We start from the raw sequence: 12793 nt of genomic DNA on the forward strand, positions 1-12793 counted from the left end.
GTGGGGTTGTTAACCAATGTCATAAAATAATATGTGTACTACTGTTTGATGAGAAACTATTTGTTCTGTAAGCCGTCACCTGAAGTACAATAAAAATAAATAAAGACATAAATAGCCAAGCATAGATTGAATCCCACATCCACCAAAACAGACTGGCAGTCAATTCAGTGGTTTCATTTTATAGACCATATGGATGCAATATGGTGTAAACTCGGAAAAATTATGAACCAGGAAGAATGACCTGATCCCTTGAAGAAAGTCGTACGTATGTATATAAAGACAAGAGCAGTAAAGGACTAGTTGCGTTAACTAATTTCTTTTCAAACCAGAAGGGTTGATTTTGTCAATCAAGCTCAAACACTGGAAGTCTTGACTTTTAACTGTACCAAGTTTCAAAATACAGGCACACAAGTTACAGTACAGACAAGTACATCCTGTTTGCACTTGACTTCCTGTTGTGGGCTGCTGGATCTCTTTACACTGCGGCTCCCTGGCCCAAAAGTGTTAAGACCCTGGACAAATAGGTAATCTTTCCTATCTGCCCCGTCAACTGGTTCACTGATCAGTGACAAAACACATTATTCTATGAGTAAGTAAGATTCTCTCCTGACAGTCACCGAAGGAAAAAAAAAAAAAAACCATGAGTCTCTAAGACATTTTCTGGATTTCCCATGTTTCATACTAACATCTGACCTAGAGTAAGCAATAAAAACTTAACACAAATAGTGCCAAGATAAGAAAATTAAGACTGAAGCAAAACTTGGAATATGAGGGCTGGGAAAAAGAGCAAGAAGAATTGGAAATGTTTTTATAATTAAGTGCTGGCCCCTTTTCAAATACAAAGGGAACAGATTTCTGTTAGCCAGTCCCCACTGTACAGATTCCCAGAGGGAATCATCTTGAAGGATCTAACGGTGAAAAGGGCCCCTTCTGGTGAACACTGCCTGGAACCCAATCTGCTACCAATCTGAAACAGACTACTTTTCAGTACTGAAAAGCCTTCAGTTTTAGAGACCCAAAGCCTCCACTTAGGCAAACTACCCACTGCTTTCAAAGAGATGGTGGTGCCCAAGCCACACTGAGTGTTAGGAATGAACACAGGCACCATATACCCCAGTTTTTACGGACAAGTCATTTGGCCTCTCTGCGTGTATTTTCTCATCTGGAAAATACCCTAATCTCTAATGTTTCTTCCAGCTGTAGAAAAATTCTAGGACTCAACATTAACGGTTAGCAGAAGTATCTGTGGCTTCCAGCATTATTCCTTTGGTCTAAGATGCCTCTAACATCCCACATCCTACAGTGTGAATATATTATATGCCTTGATCTACCTCCTAAGTACTCAAGGATTTTTTTCCCTTCCCCTTGAAGCACGGTTCAGAAAGCTTCCCACTTGTAAACGATATACTAAACAAACTTTAAAGACTGTTTCGTACACATGGTCTTTTTATTAAGATCTTAATGTAATCACCACTGGGATCCCACAATGGTCATATGATTCATGGAGAAAACAGAGCCACAAAAGGATGGAGAAACTGACCAGCAGCATGTGGCACTCCCACTCAGTGACTGTTAATGGGGAAAGAATGAGGCAAAATCTGGATAAGAAAAGGGAGTGGTGAAGACAAGCTCAGTGAGTCAGTGCATGGGAAAACACAGCAAGTTTATAAGAAAAAGAAATGGGAAAGGAAGAAGAAAAGCAAAGCAAGGTGAAAAAACTAAACCAAAGAGCAGAAGCTTAAATCTAAAATTGTGTTCATTCATCCATTCATTCCACAGACATCAAATGCCTACTATGTAAAGGGAACTGAGCTAGATGCTAGAGGATACAAAAGGTCAACCAGACAGAACGCTCAATGAGGTGATGGTCTACTAGGAGCGATAACGGCACGTACACAAACAACTGAAATATATGGCAGCAGAAAAGTATATTATGCCAAAAAAGAGACATAAAAAAAGAATCGCCTGCTCTGAGACTCAGAAGAGGAAGAGACTACTCCCAGTGAGGGATTAGATGAGGGAGGCTTCCTAGGAAAAACTAGGCATTCCAAGCCTCAAGCACAACAGAAACAAGGGCACCCAATTAGGAAATCAAGAACATATAGATACATTAAGTAACTGGGTTTGATTGAGATGTAGGCAGCCATGAGGGAGGGATGGTATTAATAACAACAGCTAGCAATCTGGAGAGTCAGTGCTGGGCCATGGCTAAATTCGAAAGCTAGACTGAAGCCAGACTGGGTATTCTGAAATCTCAGAGTATGAATTTAAATCCAGTGGAGACACAAGCTAGGAGATGGAGGAAACCCATAAACTTAACCCATAAAAATAAGATAGTAAAATCAACACAATATCAAATTGCACAGATATGTAAAATCCCTCCAAAGAGACAGAATGCTTCCCAAACCAAAAGCAAGGAGAGAGATAAAAAAGCTTTGTCAGTGGTATATTTAATCAAAGAACACACCATGGTGTGGTCAACCAAGAAACTTAGGAAAAATCTAGAAAAAATGGGGTGGGAGGGGGGAACTTTGACACCCTAACTGCCCAAGGCAGAGAAATACTCAAGCTAGGTGACACTTGCAAACCCTGGTGGCCAAGTGGTTAAGAGTTTGGCTGCTAACGAAAAGGTCAGCAGCTGGAATCCACCAGGAAACTCTATGGGGCAGTTCTACTCTGTCCTACAGGGTCACTATGAGTCGGAATCGACTCGACAGCAATGGGTTTGGTTTTTTGGTTTAGATGACACCTGGTATTCTCTGCAGTGGGACAAGGTTATTTCATGAAGCTTAAATGGGAATAGCATAGGGTAGTAGTTAGGGATATATGCTCTTAGAGTCAGAGGGACTGGGTTCAAATCTCAGCTCAGCCTCTTATTAGCTAAATAGCCTTGGGCAGATTACCTCACCTTATGGTCTCAGAGCCTTGGTTTCCTCATTTATAAACTGAGGATAATTGTGCCTACATTGTAGGGGGAACACTGGGAGAATTAAAAATGCTCTACTGTATACAAAGCACTTAGTACAATACGTGGCATATAGTAAGCAATCAATAATCTTAGCTTTTATTGTAATTGTATTCTCCCACCACAAACCATTCTATCTTATTATTCCATGCTCCCCAGGTAAATTTTATGTTATGAAATTTGATTTCCCAGATCTCTTGATATTGAAAAACAATATCCTAACAAAATTTAGAGTTCTGTTAAATAGGAAAGGAATTCTTCACTCTAAAATAATAAAGTGGCATTCTGTTCTGAGCACAGTAACTCAAGTCTGAATACAATCCTGTCTACAAAAGACTGATTATTTCCAGGTACTCAACAAAACATGTTTTGAGACCAAAGAACCAGACCTAGGAACACAGTGAACAAAAAACCCTGATGGGTATTCCTGAGAAGCTAGATGGCATCCCCCAGGCCAGCCCTACCTAATGCCACCTTCAATCTACAACAATTCATTTGCATAATATTTTTCCATACTTCTCCTCCACCCTCCACCTCTCCCATGTCCTTCAATCATGCACTTTGGTGAAGCACTTTATCTCCCTCTCTAACCTTCTAGAGGTCAAAGTCCCCATCTTATCTATTTTGCATTCTTTTCTCCATATCTCAATATACCTTGCATCAAACAGAAAGAGCCACAATAAACATTTACTGTAAGAATGAATTTCAAACACAACTTTTCTTAACAACAAACTCCACTGCAATCTACCATCCCTGTACCCTGAGGCCCCCTTCTGATTTATTGAACTCTTATTCTATGCTTCTCTTCTCCCCTCCCCTCCTCCCCACTCTAGCTACCAAGTATTACAGAAAAGTCAGAAGACTTTATTACTGGGTTCCCAAAAGACTCATACACCTGGGGCCAAGCACTTATCCCTAGCTGATATCCCCATAACAACTTTCCAAAGAGCAATGTTGTGCAGGGTTTAGCGGCAAGAGGCCCGGAGTAAGACAGAACTCAGTCTTCCTCCTGTGTGGCCTCACTCAAGGTGCTTAACTTCCCTAACTTTCATTTTTCTCAGCTGTAAAATGGAGTACCTAAATGAGGTAACTGGAACAAACCCTTAACACAGAGCGTAAGTGTTCAAAAAATGGGAACTATTACTGTTTTCTACTTTGTCTACGTAATATTCCTGCCCCATCCCTTCTTGGTCAGATAACTAGAAACATCCTTACCTACTTTACTAAAATAATTCAACCTGGGTTCTGTGTGTCTATTTTGAAAGACAGTTATGGTACAGTGGAAAGCGTCCGGCAGGTGCCATATACAAGATAAGTGACCGTGCACTAATCATTTCATCTGTGCCTCAGATTTCTCAATTGCAAATGGATATTTTAATGTGTTCCTTACAGAATCACTGTAAATCAAATGAAAAAAGGTAAGAAAGCATTAAGCACAGGGTAGATGAAGTGGGGGACAGTAAGTGAGGTGTAAGGCTTTCAAATAAAGCAGATCTGGTTTCAAATCCCAGTTTTACCACTTAACTAGCTGTGTGAGCTTGGGCAAGTTAAGTTCTTCAGGCCTGGTTTCTTCATCTATAAAACGAGGAAATAACTTGACAGAGTTCTTCAGAGGTTTAAAACAGTTAATGTGCAAAGTACTTAACACACTGATTTCCCACTTTTCTCTTTTTCTCTATCTCAAAAATGCTAAAACACAACAGTAAAAAGAAATTTCAAAGGGTAAGACAAAAATACAGAACAAGTTAGTTCTAATCTTTCCTTCCCATACCCCAAAAGAGGGTCTTATGCACCCCTAGGATTCAGAAATCCGCTTTGGAGATCAGTATACACTATTTGGCCAATGGTTTAAAGACAAAGATGAATAGAATAATCTTAGTATAGCACCTAGCAGTGACTGGCATACAGCATGTATTCAGTAATTATTGGTCCAATATAGTTTTTAAAATCCTACCTTCACACATGGAAATGTGGAAATTATCGAACAATATCATTAATATCACACACAAGTAAAATTTTGCTGAAGATCATTCGAAAGCGGCTGCAGCAATACATTGACAGGGGAACTGCCAGAAATTCAGGCCAGATTCAGAAGAGGACGTGGAACAAGGGTTATCATTGCTGATGTCAGGTGGATCCTGGCTGAAAGCAGAGAATACCAGAAAGATGTTTACCTGTGTTTTATTGACTATGCAAAGGCATTCAACTCTGTGGAACAAATTATGGATAACATTTCGAAGAATGGGAATTCCAGAACACTTAACCGTGCTCATGAGGAACCTGTACTTAGACCAACAGGCAGTCATTCAAACAGAACAGGGGATACTGCATGGTTTAAAGTCAGGAAAGTTGTGCATCAGGTTGTATCCGTTCACCATACTTATTCAATCTGAATGCTGAGCAAATAATCCGAGAAGATAGACAATGAAGAACGCGGCGTCAAGACTGGAGGAAGACTAACAAGCTGCAAAATGTAGATGACACAACCTTGCTGGCTGAAAGTGAAGAGGACTTGAAGCACTTACTGATGCAGATCAAAGACCACAGCCTTCAGTATGGATTACACCTCAACATAAAGAAAACAAAAATCCTCACAACTGGACCAATAAGTAACATCATGATAAACGGAGAAAAGATTGAAGTTGTCAAGGATTTCATTTTACTTGGATCCACAATCAACACCCATGGAAGCAGCAGTCAAGAAATCAAATGACGCATGCATTGGACAAATCTGCTGCAAAAGATCCCTTTAAAGTGTTAAAAAGCAAACATGTCACTTTATGGACTAAGGCATGCCTGACCCAAACCATGGTGTTTTCACTCGCCTCATATGCAAGTGAAAGCTGGACAATGAATAGGGAAGATCAAAGAAGAATTGATGCCTTTGAATTATAGTGTTGGTGAAGAATACTGAATATACCATGGACTGACAGAAGAACCAACAAATCTGTCTTGGAAGAAGTACAGCCAGAATGCTCCTTAGAAGCAAGGATGGCAAGACATCACATACTTTGGACATGTTTATCAGGAGGGATCAGTCCCTGGAGAAGGACATCATGCTTGGTAGAGGGTCAGCAAAAAAGAGAAAGACCTAAATTAGATGAACTGACACACTGGCTGCAACAAGGGGCTCAAACACAATTGTGAGGATGGTGCAGGATCAGGCAGTGTTTCATTTGTTGTACATAGGGTTGCTATGAGTTGGAACTGACTCGATAGCACCTAACAACAACAACCTTCACAAGCATGGTTCTCTGTGAAAGCTTGTACAAAGCAAGCTATCTGCTCCATCTCCCTTTCTCTTCAATTCCCGACTTCCCTAAGAGAGTAGCTGGTACTCTGCCTACACTTTCCCAACATACACTCCCTTCATTAACTCTTTCCATTTCACTCTACTGAACGCCTTTTCTCCAACGTCACCAATGATCTTCTCATGGCTAAATGCATGGCTTTTTTTCTAAGTCCTCAACCTTCATGACCTCCCTACAGCCCTGAACACTGATGACCTATCCATGTTCCTTCTGGAATCTCTCTTACAAGCTCCTCTTTCCCCACTGGCTCCCACTGAAAGGGCAGTAGCTTGGCTCTCCTTTGACTTTAAGTACCAGTATTTCTCTCTGTCCTTCTCTGGCTCCTCCTTTTGCCCCTAATTATCCCCTAAGGTTATTTCCTTCCCATTCTTCTTTTCCTTCTCTAGTGAATTATAGTGGTTCTACTTTTTAGATATGCCATGCATCTGTCCCGTTCCCACCCTACCCTATCTGCCATTCTCTCTCTCCTGCCCTGGGAGGGATGGTTGGTGTCAGAATTGGTAAAAAGGTTGACAAGACATAGCACATCTGACCTCTGCCTCACAGGAGTCAGCCTAGGGCTGTTAATGCTGATAATGATTCTCCTTCCCCCTTGTGAAGTTAGAGGAGGAGGTCAGACGCCTCAGCTGTGCCATTTTTTCAGAAACCTCTTTAAAAATTAATCTTAGCACATTACTCTCCTACTTTAAAAACTCAATGGTTTCCCACCATGCTTTTGGACAAAGTGTAGACTGCCTATGTGGTCCACACAGGCCCCATGTGATGTGGTCCCTGTCTACCTCATGCTCACTCCCCCTCATTCACCACACTCTAGCCCATTTTGGTGGCCTCTTTTCATTTCCTCAAAAATAATAAAGTATTTATTGCTCCAGGACCTGTACACTTATGGTTCCTTTCCTACCTGGAACATTCTCCCCAGCTCTTTTCAGAACTAGTTGCTTATCAATCAGACTTCGGCTTACCTTTTCTATAACATGGTAATCTGCCACATACTGGGGGCTCAATAAGTATTTGGTAAATAAATGGATTTCATAGTCTTCAGGCAGGTAACACCCAAATCTAAGTATCTGGAATCAATATCACTCTTTAGTTTTAGTATCTCATATCCAAGTGCCTGCTAGGTGTCTGTACCTCAAATTTAGCATACCAAGTACACTCAAAGTCAAACCCCTCATCTTTTCCCCAAACCAGTTCCTCCAATTATTTGAAATTATAGGATCTGCATAATCCACACTTTCTGCTTCAGAACTCTGAATTCCTCATTCATTTGCTCCACCTGTCCAAAATTCCAATCACCCTTTGAAACTGAATTCAAATATCACTTTATCCATTCATGCATTCAATCAGCCACTTATTCATCAAATACTCACTGAGTGTCTTTTATGAGGAAGGCACTATGATAGGCACTGGGAAGCAGACTTTTTTTTTTTTGTCTATTATAAATAGACAAAAAAATCATAAAAATATTTAATTATAAACTAAAAAAATGCTATGAAGGAAAACTGCTGGAAACTATGAGAAAAATAAGTGGGGCATCAAGAAACACTGCTCTGATGATATGCTGATTGAATGAGACATAACTTGTTAGGCTGAGAAGAGCATGCCAGCGGAGGGTTCAACTAAGTCTGGAAGCAGGGAGGAGGAGACCAACAGGCCCATCTTAAGACACCTACCATTCTGCCTTATATATTACACCTATTTGGATCTGTCTTATTCCTTTTGCATACCCCTATTGTCACTTTACTGATAGTTACCTGACAGAAAGGACACAGTGTGACTTTTATGTGCCAGCACCCCCTAGGAGACACTGATTGACAGGTCTAGTACTGAGGAGTCTAAGCTTGTAAAAACACTCCACAGATGACACTGATATACAGCCAAGATTGTAAATCATATGCCCAAACTACCCATTAAATAAACATGTATTGATTATTCTCTCATTAAAAATCTCTAAAGTCAGTGTGGTAAATTGTGTCCAAAAATGCCTTCAATAATCTCAACCATCCTGCAGGCCCTTTTGCAATGTGACCTTGACACTCTGCCCATCAAGAGGTGGAGTCCATTTCCCCTCCCCTTGAATCTGGGTTGGACTTGTTTTGACCAAAGAGTGGGCAAAAATAATGACGTATGACTTCTAGGATCAGGCTTTAAGAGACCATGCAGCTTCCAGTAGGGCCCTCTTGGAAGCCAGCCACCATGTAAAGAAGCCCAATCTAGATTAGTGAATGAGGAGAGACCAAGAAAGAGACAAACCTTATGGAGGAGAATAAAGATGTCCCAGCCAACAGCTATCACCAACGCCTCAGACATGTGAGTGAAGCCATCTTGGATCCTCCAGCCCAGTCAGCGTCCTGTGGAGCAGAGCAATGTGTCCCCTTCCCTGAGTTCCTAATCCACAGAATTATGAGCAATAAAATGGTTGTCATTTTAAGTCACTAAAAGTTTTTAGGGTGGCTTGTTACATTGTAATAGATAACTGAAACAGTCAGAAATACAACACTTTCTTTAGAAGTCATTCAAATGTTTCCCAAATTTGATGATCAGGAAATTTTTCCTTTTATTCAATTAAAATTGCTCCTCCTTCAACTTAAGCCCATTTCCTCTTAATTCTTTCAAGTACCTGAAGAACAATCCCCCTGGCAAAAACTATTTTTGCACTTGAAGATGTAATCAAGCCATTCTTTAGCTTTTCCTTCTCTAGACTAAAATCTTTTTTTAACTTTTCATGATAAACCAAAAAAAAAAAGAAATTTTTCATGACAGAACCTATTTTTTCAACCTTTTAATCATCTGTAGTTATCATCTCTTAAGCATGAAGGGACCAAAACTGGATGTAACATGCCTGTCTGTATCTAACAGAGATTATTTCTTAGTCCTTATGATTTGTTGTTCTACAATTTCGACATTTTTGCACCCCAGAAGTTGTGAAGTGCTCTACAAACTTAATTTTATCACTTGCTAGAATTACTATGCAAACTTTTCTGCTCTTAACACTCAGCTTACTCTATTTTCTGCTGAGTCCCTTCACTCATCATCGACCTGGTTTTATACCCCACCAGCACAGTTAGGTGTTAACAAATTCTAGACATTTCATGTGTGATAGAAAACCTTAAGATGTTGGAGTGGGTGCACTGTTAATTTCAGTTAAAGTCTCTAACTACGCTCAAGGCCTTTCCATAGGTCAAGAGGCTCTGGGTTCTCATTCTACCTAGATGATAAAGTGGCCTTGTAAAAGGCAGTATCTTTAGCATTTACCTACAAGCAAAGGCCCCTTTTCTGTAAAACCACAGGGCATATTTAACTACAAAGAGACAAGCTAGTTGTTTAATGTAGTGGAAGCACAGGTTTTCTTTTCTGAGTCTTAACCTGAATGTATGCTTCAATGTCACAACTACCTTTATAACCACTGGTAAAATAAGGATAATAAAGCCTACCCAACACACTATCAAGTAAAATGATACAAGAGAAATAATTTTGTAAAGTACTATAAAAACGTTAGGTGTTATTTTGGAACTAGGCTTCAGCAAGCCCTTTAAATCTGCAAATTAACTTCCACTGGTTTCAGGTGAAAACATGCCATCTAACAAGAGAACTTAAGGATTTTCTGATATTGCAAAGAGTAAGAAAGACAACTGACCCTGGGGACCAATTTCAGCCACTATCTCTGATAGTACCAGATACTAGGTTAGGAACCAGGTTCAGTCAAGGCACTCAAAAGTCTAGTGAAAGAGACAGACAGTGCTACAGGAAGCCCAAGGAAGGAAGAACTAACTCTTTCCTTCCCAGGAAAAGTTTCACATGTGAATTAAGTCTCCTGGGGGATGAGAACCTTGCTAGTCAGATAAGGGGAAAAACTAAAAACCAAGCCCATTGCCATCAAGTCGATTCCGTCTCATAGCAACCCTATAGGACAGAGTAGAACTGTCCCATAGGATCTCTGAGGAGCAGCTGGTGGACCTGAACTGCCAACCTTTTGGTTTGCAGTCTTAGCTCTTAACCACTGCACCACCAGGGGTCCTAGGAAAAGGCAGAGAGTTCTAAAAGGACATGGGGAAGATAAGACATTCAGTGAGGTTGGAGTTGATAGAAAGGGGTGGAGGAAAGGAGAAGGAGATAAGACTGGTTAGGTAGGATAGGGTCAAGTTATGAAGGACTACAAATCAAGCGAAGTAGGAAACGGAACCAATGGGACTCTGAAAGCCAGAGAATGAAAAGATTAGATTTGGCCTTTAGGAAGATAACTTTGGAGAAGACAGGAGCAGAGAAAGACCTGTGGCGTGTGGTAAAAGTCCAGCAAGATTTGATAAGTGTCTGAACCAGAAGTCACAAACTCAAATTCCCAGAGGCAAGGCAGGTAAAATGTGTGAAGTTTTAGATGTGTAAGATCTGGGAGAATGGAGATATCTGTTGTTGTTTTTGTTAGGTGCAATACCATGTGACAGAGCAGAACTGTCCTATAGGGTTTTCTTGACTGTAATCTTTACAGTAGCAGATCACCAAGTTTAGGCTCTGCTTAAAAGTAATCAAACGCAAAATTTTAAACCACTGAGCTGGTTAAACAAAATGTCCAATTTTTGGTCCCTGGTAAATTAAGGCAATGACAGTGGAGGATGAAGAAAAATCACACACCAAACATGACTCTAACATAATCAACAGGGTTTAGCAACCATGGATTTAGCCTATTTAGAGGATATGAAGCATAAAAAGAATAAACACGAAGACTTGGCGGATATAATTAATACGGTTAAAACATACAGCAATACAAGCAGATAGCAGATACTGAGAAGGGAAGACAAGGAGTTCAGATATGTACAATGTTGAATTTAAGATGCTTTTTGAATACCCTGGTAGTTTTGTCAAGTTGGAAATAAGGATCTGAAGTTTGGGAGAGACACTTAGGCTAGCAAAACATCCTAAGGGTAGCCAACTTTATGGACATATTTGAGATCATTAGAGGAAAGGGCTGGGGCAAGAGTAAAAAGATATCTAAGGGAAAGCCTTGGAACATCTTAATACCTATGGGATAGCCAAAAGAATAATAAACTCAGACAAGAGCTTCAAAGCCAAATGAAAAAGGTTGATGAGGGAAGAGAGAATAAAAAAACGCTAGGCAAAATGGAGGCTGAAACTGGGGCACTGAATTTGGTAATTAGAAGTTCACTGGTTATCATCAGGAAAGTATGAGCAGAGCAAGGGGGACAGATGCCAAAATAACAAAGGGTTGATGAGAGGATCAGAGTTGGGAAAGTACAGTATTGTCTTCCTCCAATATTGCATGAGACCACTATTATTAAAACTCATGAAAAGGTTTACACACAGAAAGAAACAATCTTTGATGGTTACAAGGGAGGGGAGGGGTAGAGAGGGGAAATCACTAACTAGATAGCAGACAAGTGTTAACTTTGTTGAAGAGAAAGACAACACAATATGGGGAAGTCAGCACAACTTGACCAGGGCAAAGGAAGACACTTAGAGGAACACAAGAAACGGGGAAAAAAAAAAAAAAGGCAAGCACAGTAAATACTACAGCATATACAACAACCGTAAAAAACAAATAATAACTTACAAACAGATACTTACGCAGAATAGGGCAAAGAGGGTGTATAGGAGTATACCCACTTAATATACAGGTTAGGCTCACTTACATACATAGTTTGGAAACCCTGGTGGTGTAGTGGTTAAGAGCTATGGCTGCTAATCAAAAGGTCACAGTTTGAATCCAGCAGGTGCTCCTCGGAAACCTTATGGGGCAGTTCTACTCTGCCCTGTAGGGTCGCTATGAATCAGAATCGACTCGACAGCAATGGGTTTGGTTTTTTTTGGTGGATATTTTTACAAATATATTTGTATGTACAGCATGTATATTGATGCATATAATAAGAGCACAAAAGGCGCACAGTTACAGAAGCTTCCTAGACACATCCAAACACCTTGAGGGACCAAGCTACTGGGAAGAGCGCTAGGGACCATAGTCTCAGGGGACATCTAGGTCAATTGGCATAACATAGCTCAGAAAGAAAATGTTCTACATCCTACTTTGGTGAGTAGTGTCTGGGATCTTAAAAGCTTGCAAGTGGCCATCTAAGATACATCTAATGGACCCATCCCATCCGGAGCAAAGGAGAATGAAGAAAACCAAAGATACCAGAAAAATATTAGTTCCAAAGGGCTAATGGACCACATGAACCACAGCCTCCACCTGCCTAAACCCAGAAGAACTACATGGTGCCCAGCTACCACCACTGACTGCTCTGACAGGGATCACAATAGAGGGTCACGGACAGAGTGGGAGAAAAATGTAGAACAAAATTCAAATTCACAAGAAAGACCAGACTTACTGGTCTGACAGAGTGGAGGAACCTCTGAGGCTATGCTCCCCCCGCCAAAAACCTTTCTAACTCGAAACTGAAGTCACTCCTGAAGCTCACCTTTCAGCCAGAGATTAGACAGGCCCATAAAACATACAATAACACACATGAGGAATGTGCTTCTGAGATTAATCAAGTGTATAAGACCA

General features: G+C 40.5%; 1 protein-coding gene across 3 annotated transcripts in view; it reads right to left on the reverse strand.

The window, feature by feature from the left end:
• Positions 1–12793, reverse strand: part of RFFL (ring finger and FYVE like domain containing E3 ubiquitin protein ligase) — a 72652-nt gene that overhangs the window by 37899 nt on the left and 21960 nt on the right. Inside the window, exon 2 of one of the 3 annotated variants that reach the window (XM_023739671.1) lies at positions 8530–8627. The exons of 1 other annotated variant lie outside the window; for it this stretch is intronic. The gene's annotated coding sequence lies outside the window, so the exon portion shown is untranslated. Of the gene's footprint in view, positions 1–8529; positions 10260–12793 lie in introns of those variants that run through there. One more of the 3 variants, XM_023739672.1, reaches the window with a different exon arrangement.

Source organism: Trichechus manatus, unplaced genomic scaffold (assembly GCF_000243295.1).
Source record: "Trichechus manatus latirostris isolate Lorelei unplaced genomic scaffold, TriManLat1.0 scaffold00138, whole genome shotgun sequence".
In the NCBI taxonomy this organism is placed as follows: domain Eukaryota; kingdom Metazoa; phylum Chordata; class Mammalia; order Sirenia; family Trichechidae; genus Trichechus; species Trichechus manatus.